Here is a 19894-nt window from a genome sequence, read left to right on the forward strand (position 1 = left end):
GTATTATTAATAACCATAATAACAACCAACCAACAAAAACAACCATATAAACATAATACCAACCAAAAACATAGATAACGACCACAATACAAAATCAAATATATCAAACCATTATACTCTCGCAAATTCCTCCAATTATCATAATCCCGCCCCTTATGCAAAACCAAACCCTCCTCCCATCCCAGTTTATCCTCTTTATCATAAACAAAATCCACCTCAATTTTCAACATAAAGCATTACACAAAATCAATACCTCAACACTCCATACTCAACAACGATAATTCACAAACAGCCAGAACATGTAACTCCACATTCCCAAACAGACCTCATTTCCATAGCCCCGCCCCTTATGCAAAACCAACATCCCTCTCCTGTTTTCTCTCTCCCCTGGCATTTGTAATCGTTTTTATTTTCAAATAAATTTTAGCAAAGTCATGTATTTTAAAAATCTGAGATTTTTATTTTTATGTCTTTATTTAGTGGTTTCATTAGTGACAAAGGCTAGTGACCTTTGTTTCATTAGTGACAAAGGCTAAAAGGGCTTTTATGTAAACCATGTTTGCTATTAATTCATTCTAAAGTATGTTCATTGTCTTCAAATGAAAAAAGGGTTCCTTTCGCCGTGGTCGGGTTGAAATTAGAAGCTTGCCATGCCCGGACTGTTACACCAACGTATTAGCATGTTAAAGCGATTTCATTGAGGAGCCTCGCCTTTCTTAACTAGTACTGTACTTACTGGGTTTTTGAGGGGGGGGGGGGAGGTGTCTTTCGCTGGAAATCTCGCCTGCTTCTACTTTACGAGTACAACCCCCTCTCTGTCGGAGTGCTGGCTGTGACGAATTAAACCGGTTTAACAGGTATTTTCAAAGTAGGAAGTACAGTGTTAACTGGTAGCTAGGCTCCTCAATGAAATCGCTTTAACATGCTAATGCGTTGGTGAAACAGTCCGGGAGTGGCAAGCTTCCAATGTCAACTCGACTCGATTGGAAGACAATGAACGTATTTTAACCCTAAATGAATTAATAGCAAACATAGTTTACATAAAATACATTTTTCCAAGAAAGTTTATAATAATACGATCTATAGTTGAAATCTGAGCCTACTGTAAATATAAAGGAAAAGCATTTTCAGAGAGCAATCACGCTGTGTTTATGTAGAAAAAGCGATTAGGTTTATGAGCAATCTAATTACCTATTCGCTTAAAACGCTTTATAAAATAAAGTTTATTTAGAGATGAATGATAAGCGTCGCAGTTTAAATAATTTTCGTAGGAGGGCTTGGACAGATTCCAAGTGCATTTTTGCAATTTACATTGCATTGTCCAATGTGCTGTTGTAATACAGTTTAGAATACAGTTAGTCTAAACTTTATCAGCTTTATTTATGGGTTGCAATTTAGAAAAAGTCAAAAACCGCACTCAAAATGCAATTTAGAGCTTTCTGGCAAGAGGAGACACCCAAATTATAATGTAACATGCCACTGTTTGTGCATGAACAAAGTTATACTGCAATTTTCCTTATATACGCGATTAAAAAAAATAATTTTTTTGAATCCCCGGCGGAACACACTCCATAAGAATCAGCGCTTTTATACAGTATATCGCCTTTAAACACATATATTTAAACACGCGTTTACGATTTAAATCAAAACGCGATTCAAATCAATATAAATGTTTATTTTGTAACGCATAGGTGACTATTCATTGTTATTAAAAAGACTTAAATTCGATCATGTTGTGATATTTAGAAATATAAATTTGTTTGGCGCGAGTGAGGTTTTATTTAATCTCTGACCAAGGGAAACGTTTCATTTTTTCAAAGAAATGTTTGTTAAAAAATAAAGTCATGTTCCATGGGATTCAATCACAGACCATGTGACATGGGAGTCAGGAAACTAACACACAGCGCCACCAGATTTGATAACGCTATAAAAACGCTATAAAAACGCTATAAAATAATGTGACTAGGCACAGAACAAGTTTACAGCACAGTACAATAATAAATGCTGACCATGACTTTAGAAGCATAAATTACCTTACACTCAATTTAAACACAAGCTGTCTTTAGCCCTCTAAGCTGGTTCATACAGAAATGTAGAGATCCAGGCTCAGAACACACAGCTTCATTAGCGAATACATATGCAGGACAACTAGAGAAGACGTTTTACAGAGGATGGATTTTTAGAAACATCCCATCAGTGACATCACTGAAGTCAACTCCTAGGTACTGTAACTGTCGTGTGGATAGTTTCACAAGAATCAGACAAAGGTTTAAGCATCGCTTGTTCTAGATAAAACTGCAAAAAAAAAAACAACAACCCATAATGTACTTCTTTGCGGCTCTGTTTGCCCAAATCATATATTCACAACGTGAAATTTAGAAAATAATATTACGTAACCAAAATCCGCAATATGGAAACAGAACCTGTGTAATTGTTGATAGATGATGTACTCGTAACATTTTTACAAGACGAACTACAACATTTAAAAAATGACTTGTATGTACTTGATATCTCTAATCAATCCACGGGTCCCAGCACAAAACGAAACTAAAACGCATACCGTTTCGCGCTTCTTATTAGTTGCTCAAAAGTAATTTGACCGTATGAAATGCATAATATAAACCTAGAAACATATACGTGAGCAGTATTTACGTAGTATCGGTGTTAAGACATACCTCTCAAATACTGTAAATCAAGTTAAAAATATCTCAAGACCGATTCTGGTCATAATGAAACCATGTTTCGTGTATGTTTTCTTTAAAGTACCGAGACCAGCCATATACTGTATGTTTATGTTCCAAAATTAATATCGTTTATGGCCTTCACACACGTTGCAGTATGCTCCTATTCTTTTTATGCTCAGCTACTAAGATTTCCCTTCAGTGGTAAAATTCCATATGAATATTCAATACTTAAAGGGCACAGTTAAGACATTAAATATACATATACATACTGTATACAGTACAGTTTGCATACGGTAATATGTTTATGTTCCTAAATCAATCTCTTTTATGAGCATGTGAAAGGCATGGTGAATCGATTCTCAAAAATTACTGTACTTTGCATGATTGGAAAAAAATGCGTGATTGCGAAATGCTGTGGTGTTACTTTTACAAAGACGGTCAATGAAAAAAGGAATGTGGACCAGGGCAATACTTTGAGTTTACACTTACAGCTTGTCCAAGGTCATTCATTATTAATACTATTAGTAATATCTTCGTTAAAGACTTTGATGGCGACAGCTCAAACATGAGAGGTTGAGCTTTATTAGCTCCAACTGCGGAAAATCCGGATACTATTATTTTGCTAGCGGTATTTACCGGTAACTCGCTGTATTTACCGGTAACTCGCGGTAGACTGCGTACAGAGTACCGGAAAATAATGCGGTATCGCCCGCGCATTTTGAATGGCTGCATCTGTAGATAAAGTTTGTGACACTTGGCAGAGTAAACACTTCTAGCTTCAAAGCCAAAAGGATGTTTGCTGAGGTCTGGGAGGTCCCTGAGTAGAAACAATTGTAAAGTTTACCTACTGTAAGTATACCTAAGTAAGTTGTGGATAAATGATTGTCAAGGAGCAATACAGAAATACACAATATAAGATCACATTAAGTTCACAAAGAAAAAGAGAGAAGAAGCAGGGAACAGAGAAGAGAGGAGTCCAGAGGAGCTGCACTAGGAGCCCCTACTTCATGATCATCCAAACTAAATCTGACTGGAGCTACTGTAAGTATTTGAACCTATCTAGAGAAAGTGTGCAATTCTGTTCAAAGGAAACTTGGCTTCCCTGGGTAAAAGATACCTCAGTTAGAATCGTCTGTCCTGCTTAGGGTGCATGGTTAGAGATATAGGCTCCCATTTTTATTCTGTGGCATCCAGAGTCCAGAGAGATTTAACTGAGGGTTGCATTGTTTTTAGTTTGAAAGTATGCTTAGTAGCAATTCGAGGTTTTCTGGGTGAACAGAATATTAGGCCTCTGAAACACCTTGTTTGTAAATTCTGCACATAGTACAACTATGTGTTGTATGTTTTGTATAGTGTAGTTTGTGTCTTGTCATTGTAATAAATAACTGTTTAACCACCTGTGCCTGGATTATTACTTCTCTCAAGTGCCAAAGAACAAATAATTAATGTGCCTTAATTATACTAATTGTTTGGGTATATTGCTAGAAGTTGGGGGTTATGAATAATTATTTCACTTATTGACTTAACCCTTTGGTCAATCTCTGATTTTCATCAATTTCGTAATCCCCCATTTGTAAAAATATTATTCGAAGCCTAAAATTTATAAGAATACAAGAAGTACTAATTAGCTGGCTTCTAAAATGTGTCATCTTTTTATAAATGGCAAAGCTATTGTAACATGAAAATAAAAAAAAAAACATTTAAAAGATTTAAAGCTAGTTTCAAAATCTCAGAATGTCTGGATAACTCACATGCATTATTTAACATAGCAGAACATATTCAAACTAAAGTCTGAAAGTATTAAATAGTTGTAATAGATATTTAAATATCTATAAATTATAATTATATATTATATATAATTAAATTAAATATTCAAACCCTTTGTTGTGGCAAACCTAAATTAATTTAAGCACACAAACTTAAATTTATGGGCCAAGCTATCAGTTACAGTAAATGCTGTCATTCTTTGAGCTTCTTTGTTGTCATTCTTTGAGCATTAATAATAGTTAAGTGTAGAGTTGGTCATTAAGGAGTGGTAGGTACCCAGACACTGGCTAGATCACAATGTCAATCAAAACTGAGCACTCAGGCTAGGAAAATGTTGTCTACAAATGTCACCATCAGGCTAACATCAGCTTTGAAACTGTTACAGAGTTTGTATGAATCTGGAAACCACCCACATGGGTTTGGAACTAAGCTACCAAGTGATACTGCAAACATGTGGCAAAAGGTTTTATGTTAGGCCAAGTCAAAATTGAAACCTTTTGGTCTAAATGCATAGTGTTACATCTGATGCAAACCCACACAGTCAACACCAACACCATCCCCACAGCTTGTCAAGATGATGAGATCATAGACAAAGCAAAATACTAAGGAAACATAGAGGAAAACTTTCTTCAGGTTTTGAAATGGGACAAAAAAGTTAATCTTTTTGCAGGACAATGATTGAAATTCCAAGATTAAAGTTATCCTAGAATGGCATAAGAACATCCTAGTGCAGCCAAGTTAAAGTTCTAACTTTAATCCTATAAAAAAACAATGACTTGAAAACTCATAAGCAATCCCCAAGCAACTAGAGAAAACTTGAGAAAATCTGCCAAATAGAACGGGCAAACATTATACCAAGCCAACTTGCAGTGTGAAGTAGAAGAGATTTAACTCAAAACACTTGCAGCTGTAATTGCTTCCAAAAGTATCTCCACCAAATATTGATTTATGGATCACAATACTTCTTAAATATTATGTCAAATATTAAATGTTATGACATTCAGGATTTTAATAAAGTATTGTTATGGTTATTATGGATTGGAAAGTGACTATTGAGATTTCATAATCTAAGGGACAATGGTCAGCACCTGGCTAGTTTAAACATTTCCAGTTCTCAAAGGTGTTCTTCAAAGTAAGGAGTTGTTTGCTGAGATTTAGGGGTCTTGAGATTCACTGATCACAATGATTGTAAGGTTTATCTTTGTTAGTTAGGTTCTTGGTAAATCATTAAAGAGTGTCATCTACAGTCCTGGAACATAGTTATTAAAACAAAAGGAAAGAGAAGAGGAGAGCAGAGGAAGACAGAAGGTAAGAGGTCCTTGTTAAGGTGGATATTTCACAAAACAACACTACTCACTTTACTAGATAACTTTTGTAAACATGTTGACAAAGTCAGGATCGTTGTTTTAATGAAGCATGATTGAATTGTATCTGGTTAAGCAGGGGTGGATTAAGGTGATTGAAGGCCCCTAGGCCCATCCCAATTACCAGAAAAAAGCAAGAGAAAATACTGCAATAATTCAGTGATGCGTTCGGAGTAAGAGCTTTCTACCGCCAATTCAAACGGAATATGATGCAGCACACATAGGGAACACGCACAGCAATGGAATTAATAAATCAGATTCACAGCCAATCTACGAGCTGGCTCATCATCATGATTGGCGTTGATATGGTCGCGGTTGTTGTAGCACTGGCTGCAACATTAGCCGTAAACTCAGGGTTGGGGTCTGGCTAATGCTGACTGGATGATGATGCAGCCAACTAGAAAAATATGGATCCTACCCACGCTGCTCTTTTAACCACTGTGCTTTTCGTTTTTGCACCCCAATATCATATTATTACGAATTTGGCCGACATACAGTTTGTAAGAGCTGATTGCAGCACTTTGATGGCCACCGCCCTCTACTCCCCTGTGCATAATGGATGTTGGCCGCCTGGGATAAGGAAGGTCTTCTTTAGCTCAGCTGGCAAGACCCGTGTTAAGCAATACCAGACTCTGGGCTCGAGCCCATGTGGTGAGGGCACAAGCCCAAGAACATGAACTCGCTACAATATTTTCTATCACACAGTTTGATGCTAGCCATTGTAAACTTGCACCAGAGATGACCCACTGAGAGACACAATAGTGATATAAAATTCGCCTAAATAAATTTTAACTGTGAATCCATTGCATCTAACCAATCATCGATTCACAAATTATTCAACGTTTTTATGAACCAGTGAGGGCCCACATTTCCATTACAAAAAAAAACAAACCCCTGATCAATCTGGACCCCTAGGCTACAGCCTATGCCAGCCTGTTTGTAAATCTGGCCCAGTTGTTGAGTTACTATAGTTACTGCTCTGGCGCAGGTTAAGCTAATCTTAACCTAATTTTGCAGATAGAAGCTCAACTCATAGACTAATCAATCCCATGCAAGAAAACAAAGTCACTTTTCTTTAGAGATACAGTTGACATTTTGAGTTGAGTTTTGTAGAAAGATCGCCATTTACAGTTCTCTGATATTTTTTATTCGAAAGATCCCTTTTCAGCAGACAGGGTATCTTTTACATTCATATATTCTTTATATTAACAATATAAACAATATAATACATATTAACAATATTTCATATCGGCATATTGTTAATACTGCTTGTCATAGTTCAGCATTAACAGAAACTCTAACTCTGTGAATGGGACTGAGATTCCTTTTGACTAGTGCAGTTTTTTACTGTATTGGCAACTTAGATCCCTTCAGTAAACTGATAGTGTGTTGTGAAGTGATGATGGTTTTTGCACTAAAAAGATGCTGTCCTTCGGATGGGACGTAAAGCCAAGGTCCTGACTCTCTGTTGTCATTAAAAATCCTAGAATGTTTCTTGAAAAGAGTAGGGGTGTAACATCAGCATCCTGGCCAAATTTCCCCCTGGGCCTTTACCAATCAATGGTCTCCAATACCCCCTATCTATTAATTGGCTTCATCACTCTGTTATCCTCCCCACTGATAGCGGGTGTGTGGTGAGTGTTCTGGTGCACTATGGCTGACGTCACATCATCCAGGTGGATGCTGCACATTGGTCATGGTGGAAGGGAGTCTCCATTACCTGTTGAGCACTTTGAGTGAAGTTTCCAGAAAAAGTGTAAGGAATTATTATTATTATTATTATTATTATTATTATTATTATTATTATTATTATTATTATTAAAACAGTTTCCGGGAGAGTTTATATTATTTCCCAGCCATACATTTTTGAAGAACATCAAACAGGGTCTTCATAAAATAGCTGGTAATATTCTCATATACTGTATGTCTATCTGCTATAAATGTAGCTTCTGTTCCCTGTAGCTTGCACCACAATCTCAACCCTTCTTGCAGCATTTCCTAATATAATTGATGCTCTGGACTGCACAGAAATCTTCTTTAAATACCTCATAGGGCCAAATGAGGCTGATGAGCAGGTAAACCTTTAAATGTGTTTTAATTTAATTAATTGATGTACAAGTGCTCATGACCCTTTTAGTCATATTTTAATTAACTAGAAAATGCATACCAAATAATACAAAGAATATACATATTTCTTCTTTCTTTACCTTGGCACGGGTATGAATTGTTTGTGAATGTGATTCCAGGAGGTGGGGTGTATCCAATATTACAGCTGCAGTTGTAACTTCCAGCAGTGTTGTTACATTTTGCATTTTGCCCGCATATTGAAGGAGTAGTGTCACACTCGTTAATATCTAAAAAGAATCAAAGTAATTATTAGAACTTTATTTATACGTGTAGTTTTATCATACCTGAAATGGTAAATTGTATTTAATCTATTACGGAACAAGTAATAGGTTTATTCCATGCTGAAAAAAAGAAGAAAGAAAACACAACGTTTTTGCCATGGAGTTGAAACGTTGTGTTTTTTTTCTTCTTTTTTTCCAGCATGGAATATACCTATTACTTGTTCCTTTGCAGCCTACGCATGCTGACGCAGCTACCCACCTGAACTACTTTAATCTATTATGTCAATTAAGAACACATCCACACTTGATGACCTGGAGAACAACCACTTATGCAGCAGGGAATCTACAGCAACAATTATAATTATAATGCCGTTAAAATCTGATTTTAACTTCCAGGCAGAGTAAACACTTCCAGTTTCAAAGCAGAGGAAATGTTTGCTGAGATGTGGGGGTCCCTTGGTCAAAAACCATTGTAAAGTACTGTACCTACTGTAGGTAAGTTGTGGGTTAATGATTGTCAATGAACAATACAGAAACAATAAAAAAAAACCATACAGGATCACATTAAGAGCACAGAGGAAACATCAAGAAAAGTAAGAAAGAAGGAGAAGAAGAAGACAACAATAGAGAGAAAAGAGGAATTGGAACTTGAAGCCTAAGCCAGGCGAGAGCCCCTACTTCATGATCATCCAAACCAAACCTGACTGGAGCTAAGTATTTGAACCTTGTTAGAGAGAACATATTATTCTGTGTTTTTAGAGAATTTGGGTTTCCTGGGTAAAAAGACACCTCAGTTAGAAATATCTTTCCTGCTTAGGGTGCATTTTTAGAACAAGGAAATAGACTCTCATTTATTTTGTGGCATTCGAGATGCAGAGAGAGATTTAACTGCAGGTTGTATCACATTTATTTAGACGGTAGCTTATCTCTTATAAGGCCTCTGTAGGCATTAATTAAGAGTTCCATTTGAGGTCTGAGGGTTTTTCTGGGTGATTGGAACATTAGGCCTCTGAAACACGTTGTCTGTAAATACTGTACATACAGATGTAGCCATTCAAAATGATTCAAAACACAAGATTGGGGTTGCAGGCTGCTGAAGGACGTGTTTCGCTGGCCAACGATAATCGACAGGTGGTGCATTAGTTGTGCATTAGTTGCATTTGTTGTTAGTGAAATGATTGCTTCATTTAACCTATCTACTGTGCGTGTTTAAATCAGCTTAATATGGAATAATAATATGGAAGTTTACAACTAAAGGTAGCTGAAGAACCTTTGGTAGCTGAGCATAAAAATAATAGGAGCATAGGAGCAAAATAACATGAATGAATGAACCTCTAGACCACCTCCAGGATACTCAGAAACAGCACAGGATGGATTGTTTTGTGCCAGCCAGTGCATTATCACCTTGCAATAGGGGGAAGTGGTCTTTAATTTCACTCTCCATCAAGAGAAATATGTAATTTTTTGTGTATATGTTTCATTTTGCATTGGAAAACTTATTTTAACTTACAGTGGTCACAAAGATTCTAAGCTGATCACGAGGAAGAAATATCACCCGCTTCTCGTGCATAATAAGTGGTGTTTAACTATCTCCACAGCTGAAACGTTGTGTTTCCTTTCTTTTCTTTTCAGTATGGAATAAACCTGGTACCTGTTCCTTTGCAACCTACGCATACTGTACCTACTTGAACTATTAAAAACATTTTTATATCTTTTAATGCCATTCAATTTCTGAGGTTGGCAAGGACATGTCATTGTTTCTCATTTTTGATTTGTTTAAAAAATGTTTAAAAAATCAGATTCCCACCTTGCTGTAACTATAGTGGGGAAGTAGCATATTTGGGGGCTTGTTCAAGATCTTTGATCTGTTTTGTGGAGCCGATATTTGTTCCTATGTTCACACATGCTGAATTTGGGGTTGTTTTAGTTTGTAGTGGTCCCTTGTATTAAAGGTATTATGGTACCACAGTTTGTATGACGGGTAACTGTGGTGTCCATCGTAGCTTTAAGTTTAGAGGATTCTATGCTGCACCTGACTTTGGAGCAGTTTGGGAAATGTCTTAAGGCAGATGTCTTATCAATAGTGGGTTTTAGTCTCTCAGTTTACTGATCAGATGTTAAATTGAGGAAGTTTGACAATCTCCACTCTCCAGAAAGACAAAGATGATAAAAATCAATTCAAAGGGGTGCAGTGAGTTAACACAAACTCTGCTAACAGAGCCGCTTGTTAGAGCAAGGTGACTTTCTGCTCAATTAAACTAGAGCTGCAGTAGTCAGGTAGATTTTAAATTCTTTAAGCAACCTTTGCTATTTGTCAAATTCACCTACAGTAGTTTGTGCAGTTTATGACTTCTGAAAAGGTACCTTTTTTCTCTTGTGCAAACTCATCAAAGGTTTATTGTTTTATAAATTCAAAACCTTGGATCTCAGTCATAGTATAATCGAAACAATCCCTGTTGCTGGGTCTTGCCTCCTGCCGTTCCATACACGCGAATCCCTTGAAGTCAGATCCACAGATATACCAACAGCGTACATGGCAATGAATGGCTGTGTGTTTGTATACTGTATAAATATATTGTATAAACAGTATGATATCATATGGTTTCAAAGCCACTACAGTACATGTGTGAAATATTTTTCTTAATCGAAATTTAAAAGTTACATTTCTCAACAAAATATAGATTTTCTTAATGCAGATGTAAACCTGAAAGAGGCACATCACATTCACAACAAACTATAATAATTAACTATTTTTATACACCCAGGCTATTTCAAAATATAGCCAAAAAGATCAATCTAAAGATTAATTCCAAGCTGAAAAAACAAGACTCAATGTATCTTCTCTTCAGCTTACAGCTCGTCCATGACCACTCAATATTGATAATATATTCTGTATTGCATTTAAATTGGAAAGTGTATACAAGTATAAAAAGAGGCAATACACAATGCGCCTCCTCTATAACTCTTCAGTTTACAGAAAAATCTCCTCAGAGCCACTCAACATTGTCCAGGCCCTTCTTGTGTCTAATTTCCAGGGAGTAACCTTATTACAAAATAAATTACAACCCTCCATTTGTAACAATAGCTTGTACATGAAACAGGACATTGCTCTCAGAGTTCTGGTTGCTCATTAGATGTTAGTGAAAACATTAGCTTCATTTAATTGGGGTTGTTTGGTGGCTCTGTGGCTAAGGGTCTGCACCTATGGCTGGAAGGTTGCTGGTTCATATCCCACAGCCAGCAGAAGAATCCTACTCTGTGTACCCCTGAGCAAGGCCCATAGCCCCAGCTGCTTAAGAAGCCCCATATAAAGGGCTCTGACCACAAGCTTCTCTTCCTGTCTGTGTGTCTCATGAAGTGCAAGTTGGGGTATGAGGAATTCCTAATACAAGAAATTGTATATGGCCAGTGAAGTGGGACATGTATATATCTCACTTATCCACCATCGAAGTATCACCACTTAAGCACATTGTGAGAGGTGTTGGTGAAGCCTGTAATTTAGCCTCAAACAAAAGTTACACTAAGATGCCATAAAGCTGACTTGCTTTAGCAGCCCCAGTGGCTTAACTCTACATAATAAAAGACAGGAACAACACCCACAAATGGGATAAACCAGACGAGTGTCTGCTGCATATCAAAGGACAGAACCTAGAGTAAGACAAGAAGTAATTACATATCAAAGAACAGGACAAACACTCAGATTGTGAAACAAACTTTACTCTGACTGTATACTGTATAAGAGCTGGGAAACCCTTGCAGTTTGTCTGTTATGTGGGGCAGACCCGGCGCGCATTATTGAACTTGAGCTCTATAAAACTGAATCTGTACAAGACTGTGTCCTGCTCCTCTGGTGAAGAATTTCCCACGACAGAAATTAAAGTGATCTTATCTGTTATCAAAGGAACAACTAATAGGTTTATTCCATGCTGAAAAAAAGAAGAAAGAGAACACAACGTTTTGGCTGTGGAGCCTTCTTCAGGTGTGAGAGAGACAGGGCAGTAGGCAAAGGTAAAGTAGCGGGAGAACAAAGGTTGGGAGGGAGGAGGAGTGAGAGGCGGGAGCAGGGACAGAAAGAGAGGCCAATCAAGAGGTGTGAAATCAGAATGGGTGCAGAGAGGTGTGAAATGAAACTTCCAATGAATGGAGAAAATTTAAAAGAACAGTAGTCTGTCGTTAAGAGAAGGGAGAATGTATGATCCTAGCTGCAGAATAATTTTAGTTTCGGTGGTCTTTCTGATGTATGAGTTCGGAAAACCATCTTTGAGAACACAGACGGAGAGATTAGAGTGGTCGTGGCCGTCAGAGGTGAAATGAGAAACAATGGGCTTGGAGAGATCTCTAATCTTCACAGCCCTGACTCTGAAGCGGTCTCCGAGTCTCCTTCCTGTTTCTCCAATGTAGATGGCTGGGCATTTACTGCAAGAGATACAGGAAATAAGGTTGCTGGAGGTACAAGATGCTGTCTGGGTGATCCGGAATTGTCCTGAGGGGCCTTGAATGAGTTTGGTGGTGGATGTGTACTTGCAGGTGATACAGCGAGCTCTGTTGCAAGGGAAAGTGCCTGGTGTGGATGGTTGTTGAGGGAGCGGTTATCTGTTATCATACTCCTTTAAACTCCTAAATATGGAATATGCATCATGTAACTAAAATTAAATTTCAGTAGCTAAAAATTAAAATAACCTTCTAAATATTATTAACCATATTAATTCATGAGTTTAAATATATACTATATACAATATATAGTTGGTAGTGGTAGCATATTCCACTTTCTTCATAAACATCTGCATCAAATTTTTTAACCCAGTTGGAGCCCTTTCTCTTTTCTTCCTAGGGGGCCAGGCATCCACGTCTTTCTGATGCTTGGTGAGCAGAACTCTGTTAGCCTGAGCTCCCTGAGAATTCCTTGTTCCCAGGCTCTGATTTCCCACAGCTGTGCTGAACTAGGGTTCCTGCTATTGTGAGGGGCCTAAGGACAGGGTTCCTTTTAAACCCATTCCTGGCAGAGGTCTCCCCTTGGTTCATCCAAAGAGTACCTGGATCTTGACTCCTTTTGCATGTGGGCACTTTTCTTTGGAGAGAGATTCCTGGGAGGTTGAGCTGACAGCTGAGACCCCCAAGTACTGTAAGTGTTGCGCCTTGTATCACCGGCCCCTGGGCACTCCGACTGGATCACTAGTTTCCTACCCCATCACTTTTCTGTGAGACCTGTCCTCTTGGAGAATATTCTCCCCTTGGAGAATAGCACAGCTGTGGTCCCTGATGCCTCTTCCTTTGTTCAGCACTTTGGCCTTTTTGCTTGCTGACCTGTACCCCTGGCTACTCCTGAGGACTGTCCTTCAACCCTTCAGTTCCCTTTTCAGGAGTCTTTCCATTTGGTATCTCCCATTCTCAAGGCTCTTTTTTCTGACTGATGGGCTGTGTTCAGCAGCCTTTTTTCACCAAAGATGCAGTTAGACGGCTTCTCCTTGTATTGACATGCATCCCCACTTTCTTTCTCTTTTCCATTACAGACTGGCCTGGGCTGATTAAGCTCTGCTAGCCAATAATAAATTATTCCATTATCAGCTCCTTTCTCTTTTCACTGTCTTTCCATCCCAGAGTGCTTGCACCCCTTTTAGTCTTATCTCTTCAGATGTTCCACCACTCCTTAGAATATGTCTTCAGCTTTAAAAATTATTGACACAGCTGTGAAGTATTATGACATGCTAGCAAATTAGTTTTAAAGAACATTTCTTTTTAGTTATACTGTCTAACCAAAGTGTGTTACTGATGATAAAGTGTCTGACATAATGGGATTGTTACACCTGGGCTGGGAGCAGAGCACCAGCCAGGCAACCAGCATAACTTGAGTCACTCACTCAGGATGCATCTCTCCAAAGACATTAATTTGTTAGTCATGCAGACCCACCGAATCTCAGTCAGACAAGTAAACAGACTATGTGAGGCTTTTACCAGCTTATCGAGTGCTCCGACACTGATCTAAGTCCTCAGTTCTGACCTTTGCAATACTGAAATACTTTTTTTGGATCACAATTTTTCTACTCTTTTTCTTTTTCAAAGTCTCCTCCAAAGCTATGGCTCCCTAGCTTTCTCCACTGCCATTTCAGCTTCATTCCAGCTAGCCTCTCCAATTCAGACAGCTGTTATTAATCTAATCTCTCCCTGGCTTAATTTTTTATTATTTTAACTACTGTATTCAAGACAGCCTCTCTGCTGCAATACAGCAGCCTATTTTCACCTCGCATTATTCGTACAGCTCTATTCTCCATCAGCTTGCATTATTACTTCATCATCTCTCAATATAGCCAAACCTCCCACCAAGCTTTTCCAAAGATTTCCAAGGCTCCTCTGTGAACCTGTGCTTACATCTCAGCTTCCTTTGTAAGAAGTAGAAGTAGAAAAATCACACATATTAAGGCATGGAGCCTTTTTGGGTTTAATCTTCAGTTTCACAATCCTGAAGAACATTCCAAAATTGAAATGTTAGGAGTTCTTTTTTTCAACATAGAAATAACTTGAGTCTGCGAATTTTTATATGTCACCTTCAGTAAATATTATTTTACCATTTTTAGTTCAGAGTAAACATTTTTGGTAACTTTATTTCAATGTTGCTGCATAATGGCTTCAACCATTCCTAATAATGGTTACACAAAACATTATAATCACATGAATAATGCTTTACAGGGACATGTGCCAATGACATAATGTATGTAAGTAGTATGTACTGTAGTAATAGTAGCATATTAAAAAAATTACATTAGTGAATGCCACTCCTACCTACACAGAAGATCCCATTGCTTCCTGGAGGGTATGTGCCAGGGCTTTTGAATCCAGGGTCACAAATGCAGCTTCCAGTATTATCATCACACTGTGCATTTGGACCACAAACTGAAGGAGTACAAGTGTTGTGGCCTACAAAAAATCATGGGAACGTTTAATGTGAACGTGGAAACAAAAAAAAAATGCTTAATAATTATACTAAAAATACAATTGTATGGAATGTGGTACATACAATGTGTATCAAAGTAACAATAGAGCATTTGTTTCTAAAAAACACTTCATTCCGATTTCCAGAACTGGTTTGCCAAGATAAAAATGTTCTCTCCTGGTTAGTGTGTGCAACTTAAAAAATAGGGTGACAGATTCCCGTCACTTTGAAGCATCTAGATTTTAGGAAGAGAGATTTATTCTTGGTTATATTATGTTTTATTTAGGATACATATTTAATAATAATAATAATTAATAATAATTGCTTACACTTATATAGCGCTTTTTCTGGACACTCCACTCAAAGCGCTTTACAGGTAATGGGGACTCCCCTCCGCCACCACCAATGTGCAGCATCCACCTGGATGATGCGACGGCAGCCATAGTGCGCCAGAACGCTCACCACACATCAGCTATCAGTGGGGAGGAGAGCAGAGTAATGAAGCCAATTCACAGAGGGGGATTGTTAGGAGGCCATGATTGATAACAGCCGATGGGGAAATTTGGCCAGGATGCCGGGGTTACACCCCTACTCTTTTCGAGCTATTTTCGAGCATAAGAGATATTTATATCTCTTATGGTCCTGTTTAGGAATTATATACCTGTAGCACTTTTGAGTACTGGATTAGCAGTCAGGGTTTTTCTTGTTGGCCAGGATATAGATCTCTGAGATAACGTGATGATAAATATAGTAACTTATATGTTGCACTTGTGTCATTTAGTTTGTGTAATTCTTAATACATTTTTTATTTTTCCAGTTTGCCTCTGATTTATTATTCTTTCAGCAAAGCTGTGTCAGAGAACAAATATCTTGTTTGGGTATCTCTTTGGGGTTCAATTTGGGGTTCATGATTATTTATTTTAATGAATACTGTGCACTATTTGTTCTATTTTCTTAAACTCCAATATTTGTAACAGTATTATAAATAATGGATTCATTTGTGGGTGAATTAATGGACTGGGTGTATAAAAGGGTGTGTAATTGAATGGTTAGAAATTAGCATATGTTTTTTGCTCCTTTTGGTTTTCAGGAAAGGAGTGTGAATGCTGTAATATTTAGTTATAACACTACTACAGCTTAACCAGCAGCCATATCACCCTGCAACTCACAACTAGCAGCCCACTGAAGCAAAGCAGGTGTTAGCCTGGTCAATACCTGGATGGGAGACCTCCTGGGAAAAACTAAGGTTGCTGCTGGAAGTGGTGTCAGTGGGGCCCGCAGGGGGGTGCTCACCCTGCGGTCTATGTGGGTCCTAATGCCCCAGTATAGTGACGGGGACATTATACTGTAAACAGGTGCCATCCTTCGGATGAGATGTAAAACAGAGGTCCTGACTCTCTGTGGTCATTACAAATGTTGCACATTGGTGGTGGTGGAGGGGAGTCCCCATTACCTGTAAAGCGCTTTGAGTGGAGTGTCCAGGAAAGTGCTATATAAGTGCAAGCAATTATTATTATTACTACAACTAGGACCTCAAAACAGATTACTATAGGCCTCCAGAGGCAATTTCCACCAGAAATTAATTCCGATCAAACATGTTGTAATATTTCTGGAGGTATAGACTGTAGACAGCATTCCACAATGCTCATTATCTCATCAAAAAGGTACCTACTGTACTTGTGAAAAATCACTTTGTGTATTAAATTGTTTTGCCTGTTAGAAAGCATTGGATTTATCTTAGAAAAGAGTATGGTGGAATTATTTTTCATAGTGGAGACAATTTATACAATTGTCCTGGATTTCACATTTACTTTGGAAAGCTGCTATTACCTGTATTTTCTAATAATGCTTGGAATCCGTGTTTTATAGTCATTGAACAATATTGTATTTGTTAAATACTTATGACATATGACTGACAAGAATTTGATATTTAATAGCAAATGAAACACATACTCACGGGTGCAGAAAGCGAAATGGAAAACAAAGGGGCTATGTAGCTGGTACAAGTAGTATCCACCTGGACATAAGGTTACATTCACTGAGCTCCTCTGATTGCAACATTTACCATCCCAGTGACCACACACTTCCACCTCTGTGATGCCATCACTTTCTTTTGGGTGAGTGCCATTCATCCATATGGGAACAGCAGCACCACAATGATATTCTGGAACACAATCTGTGGGCATGACGTCACCTGCAGCTCCACTGAAACGGTACCATTTCCCATTCATGTAGTAGTCACACATAGAGATGCCACCTGAGTTTCTGTAGTCATAACCAGTGTTACGCCATGAATCATTCAGGAAGTTGTAGGATGTGCATGGGTACCTGGCTAAATATAAAGGTAGTGGTCAAAATGAATTTGAAAATACAAAGAAAGTTCAGTATCATATTACCAAACAATGAAAACATCAGTTGTCCAAGGTGAGATACTGTATAACAATTTATTGATAAATTATGGAAGCTTCTTAATTTTTCAAAATAATGTTTTAAACATTATTAATCTAAGTTTATTTCTGCATACAGCAACGTCTGCACCTCTCCTCCTACCATAACATCTGATTCCCCAGCAGTGTGGAACTGATCTTATTTTTCTCAATTATTGGTTTTGTTGAATGTGAGCTTTTGTGTTTTGCTTTTCTATTTATTAAAAAAAATACTGACTGGAATACAACACAAGTTCAAGATTCAAGTTCAAGTTCAAGTTTATTGTCATTATACTCATATACAGGTATATGGTATAACGAAATGCTATTTAGCTAGCTCTCGGACATAAGTAGTACAAGAAAAAAACAACAACAATACAATTGTACAACAAAAGAAAGACAGAGACAACAGGCAGTGTGCAAAAAAAAAACAGACGATGTGCAAAAACAGCAACAGGCAATGTGCAAAAAAACAACAACAGGCAATGTGCAAAAAACAACAACAGGCAATGTGCAAAACAACAAAAAGGTAACAGGTTATTGCAAAAATATGCATCAACAGAATGAAATAAAGAGATAGAAATTAGTGGGAGTGAGCTTTTGACATGTATGGTAGAGGTAGATTTTCAATGTGTGTTTGGGTTTTTGGTAAGAAAGAAAGAAAGAAAGAAAGAAGGCACTGTGAGGTTCAGATCATAGGTGAGAGGTGAGGTGAGAGTGAGAGAGGCTGGGAGTTTAATAGTTTGATAGTGTTGCGGAAAAAACTGTCTCTGAGTCTGGTAGTCCGGGCCCGAATGCTCCGGTACCGTTTTCCAGATGGTAGAAGATCATAAAGTCTGTAGCTGGGGTGTGTGGGGTCTTTGATGATGCTTAGAGCTTTCCTCAAGCACCATCTGTCATAAATGTCCTGGATAGATGGGACATATCTTAGCCTTTTTCAACCGTCTTAGGAAGTACAGGCGCTGTTGCGCTTTCTTGATCAGGCAGGTGGTGTTGAGAGACCATGTGAGGTCCTCGGTGATATGGACGCTAAGGAATTTAAAGTTACTGACCCTTTCCACTTCAGTCCCGTTGATGTGGATAGGGGCATGTCTGGTTTGCAGTTTCCTGAAATCAACGATCAGCTCCTTGGTTTTGCTGACGTTGAGGGTGAGATTGTTGTCATCACACCACGTTGTTAGGAGATTGACCTCCTCCCTTTAGGCCCTCTCATCATTGTCTGTGATCAGACCTACAACTGTGGTGTCATCGGCAAACTTGATGATGGAGTTGATGTTGTGTTTGGCCTTACAGTCATGGGTATAGAGGGAGTAGGGCAATGGACTAAGCACACACCCCTGGGGGACCCCAGTGTTCAGAGTTAGTTTGCCAGAGGTGTGGTTTCCAAGCCTGACAGCCTGAGGTCTGCCTGTCAGAAAGTCCTTATTGTGCTTGAGTTTTATTTTAAATCCAAAGCAGTTTGGCACTATACATTTATCTAAATTCTGAATTTATGAGGTGACTAAGACGTTCCTAATTTTATACATGTATGAATTATTTTACACATTATTTATGTGGCAACAAAAATACTTTGTTCATTATTGCACCTGCTTCTAGTTAAGATAATTCACGATAAATTCATTTTTAGCCAAGTAAATACTTTAAAATTATATAAACACCACTTAAACATTTACTTACCAATTACCAAAATACATCTTGAAATGTAAAGCAGCAAACCTGCAGGGAGAGAACATTAGAAATCTAGTAGAAATCTTGGAAGTAAATTGTTACCTTAGTCCTCATGCCAACAGCATACTGTATCTGCTTGAGCTAGTGTCTTTGTAGACCGGGGTTTTTTCTTTATGTATTATTATATAATATTATATTATTATGTGCACTGCTTAACTTCTTTGTTGACTAACAATTAATATAAGTCTATGATTTTTTATTGCTTCAGCCACAAAAAAAATGCGTGAACATAAACATCTACATCTTTTCATTATTAGCCACTTATGTTTGACTCTTTCCCATTTATACAGTAGTTTGTTTTTCCTACCTGTATACAAACTCTTGCACTTTTCTATGACATCTGCCTAGTTTTTCCCCAGTCTTGGATTTTATCTGAAATGGTTTGAATTCAAATTGCAATTGCAACTACTTAGCTACTAATTAGTATAAACGAATCTTCTCTTTTAAACCTGATTAGTTTACCAACTATACCAGAATATAGCCAAATGATATAAAGTATGAAGAGAATTGATTCCAGTAGAGACGTCAATGGTAGTCCAAAGATACATCACCCGAAAACTAAAAGAATTAGTTAAAAACTGATATTGACACATATAAGAACAGAGCAAACTGGAAAAGATATAGGATTTTTTTGTTTAAGGAAACAAAA

Source organism: Lepisosteus platostomus, chromosome 13 (assembly GCF_059453375.1).
Source record: "Lepisosteus platostomus isolate fLepPlt1 chromosome 13, fLepPlt1.hap1, whole genome shotgun sequence".
Lineage (NCBI taxonomy): Eukaryota > Metazoa > Chordata > Actinopteri > Semionotiformes > Lepisosteidae > Lepisosteus > Lepisosteus platostomus.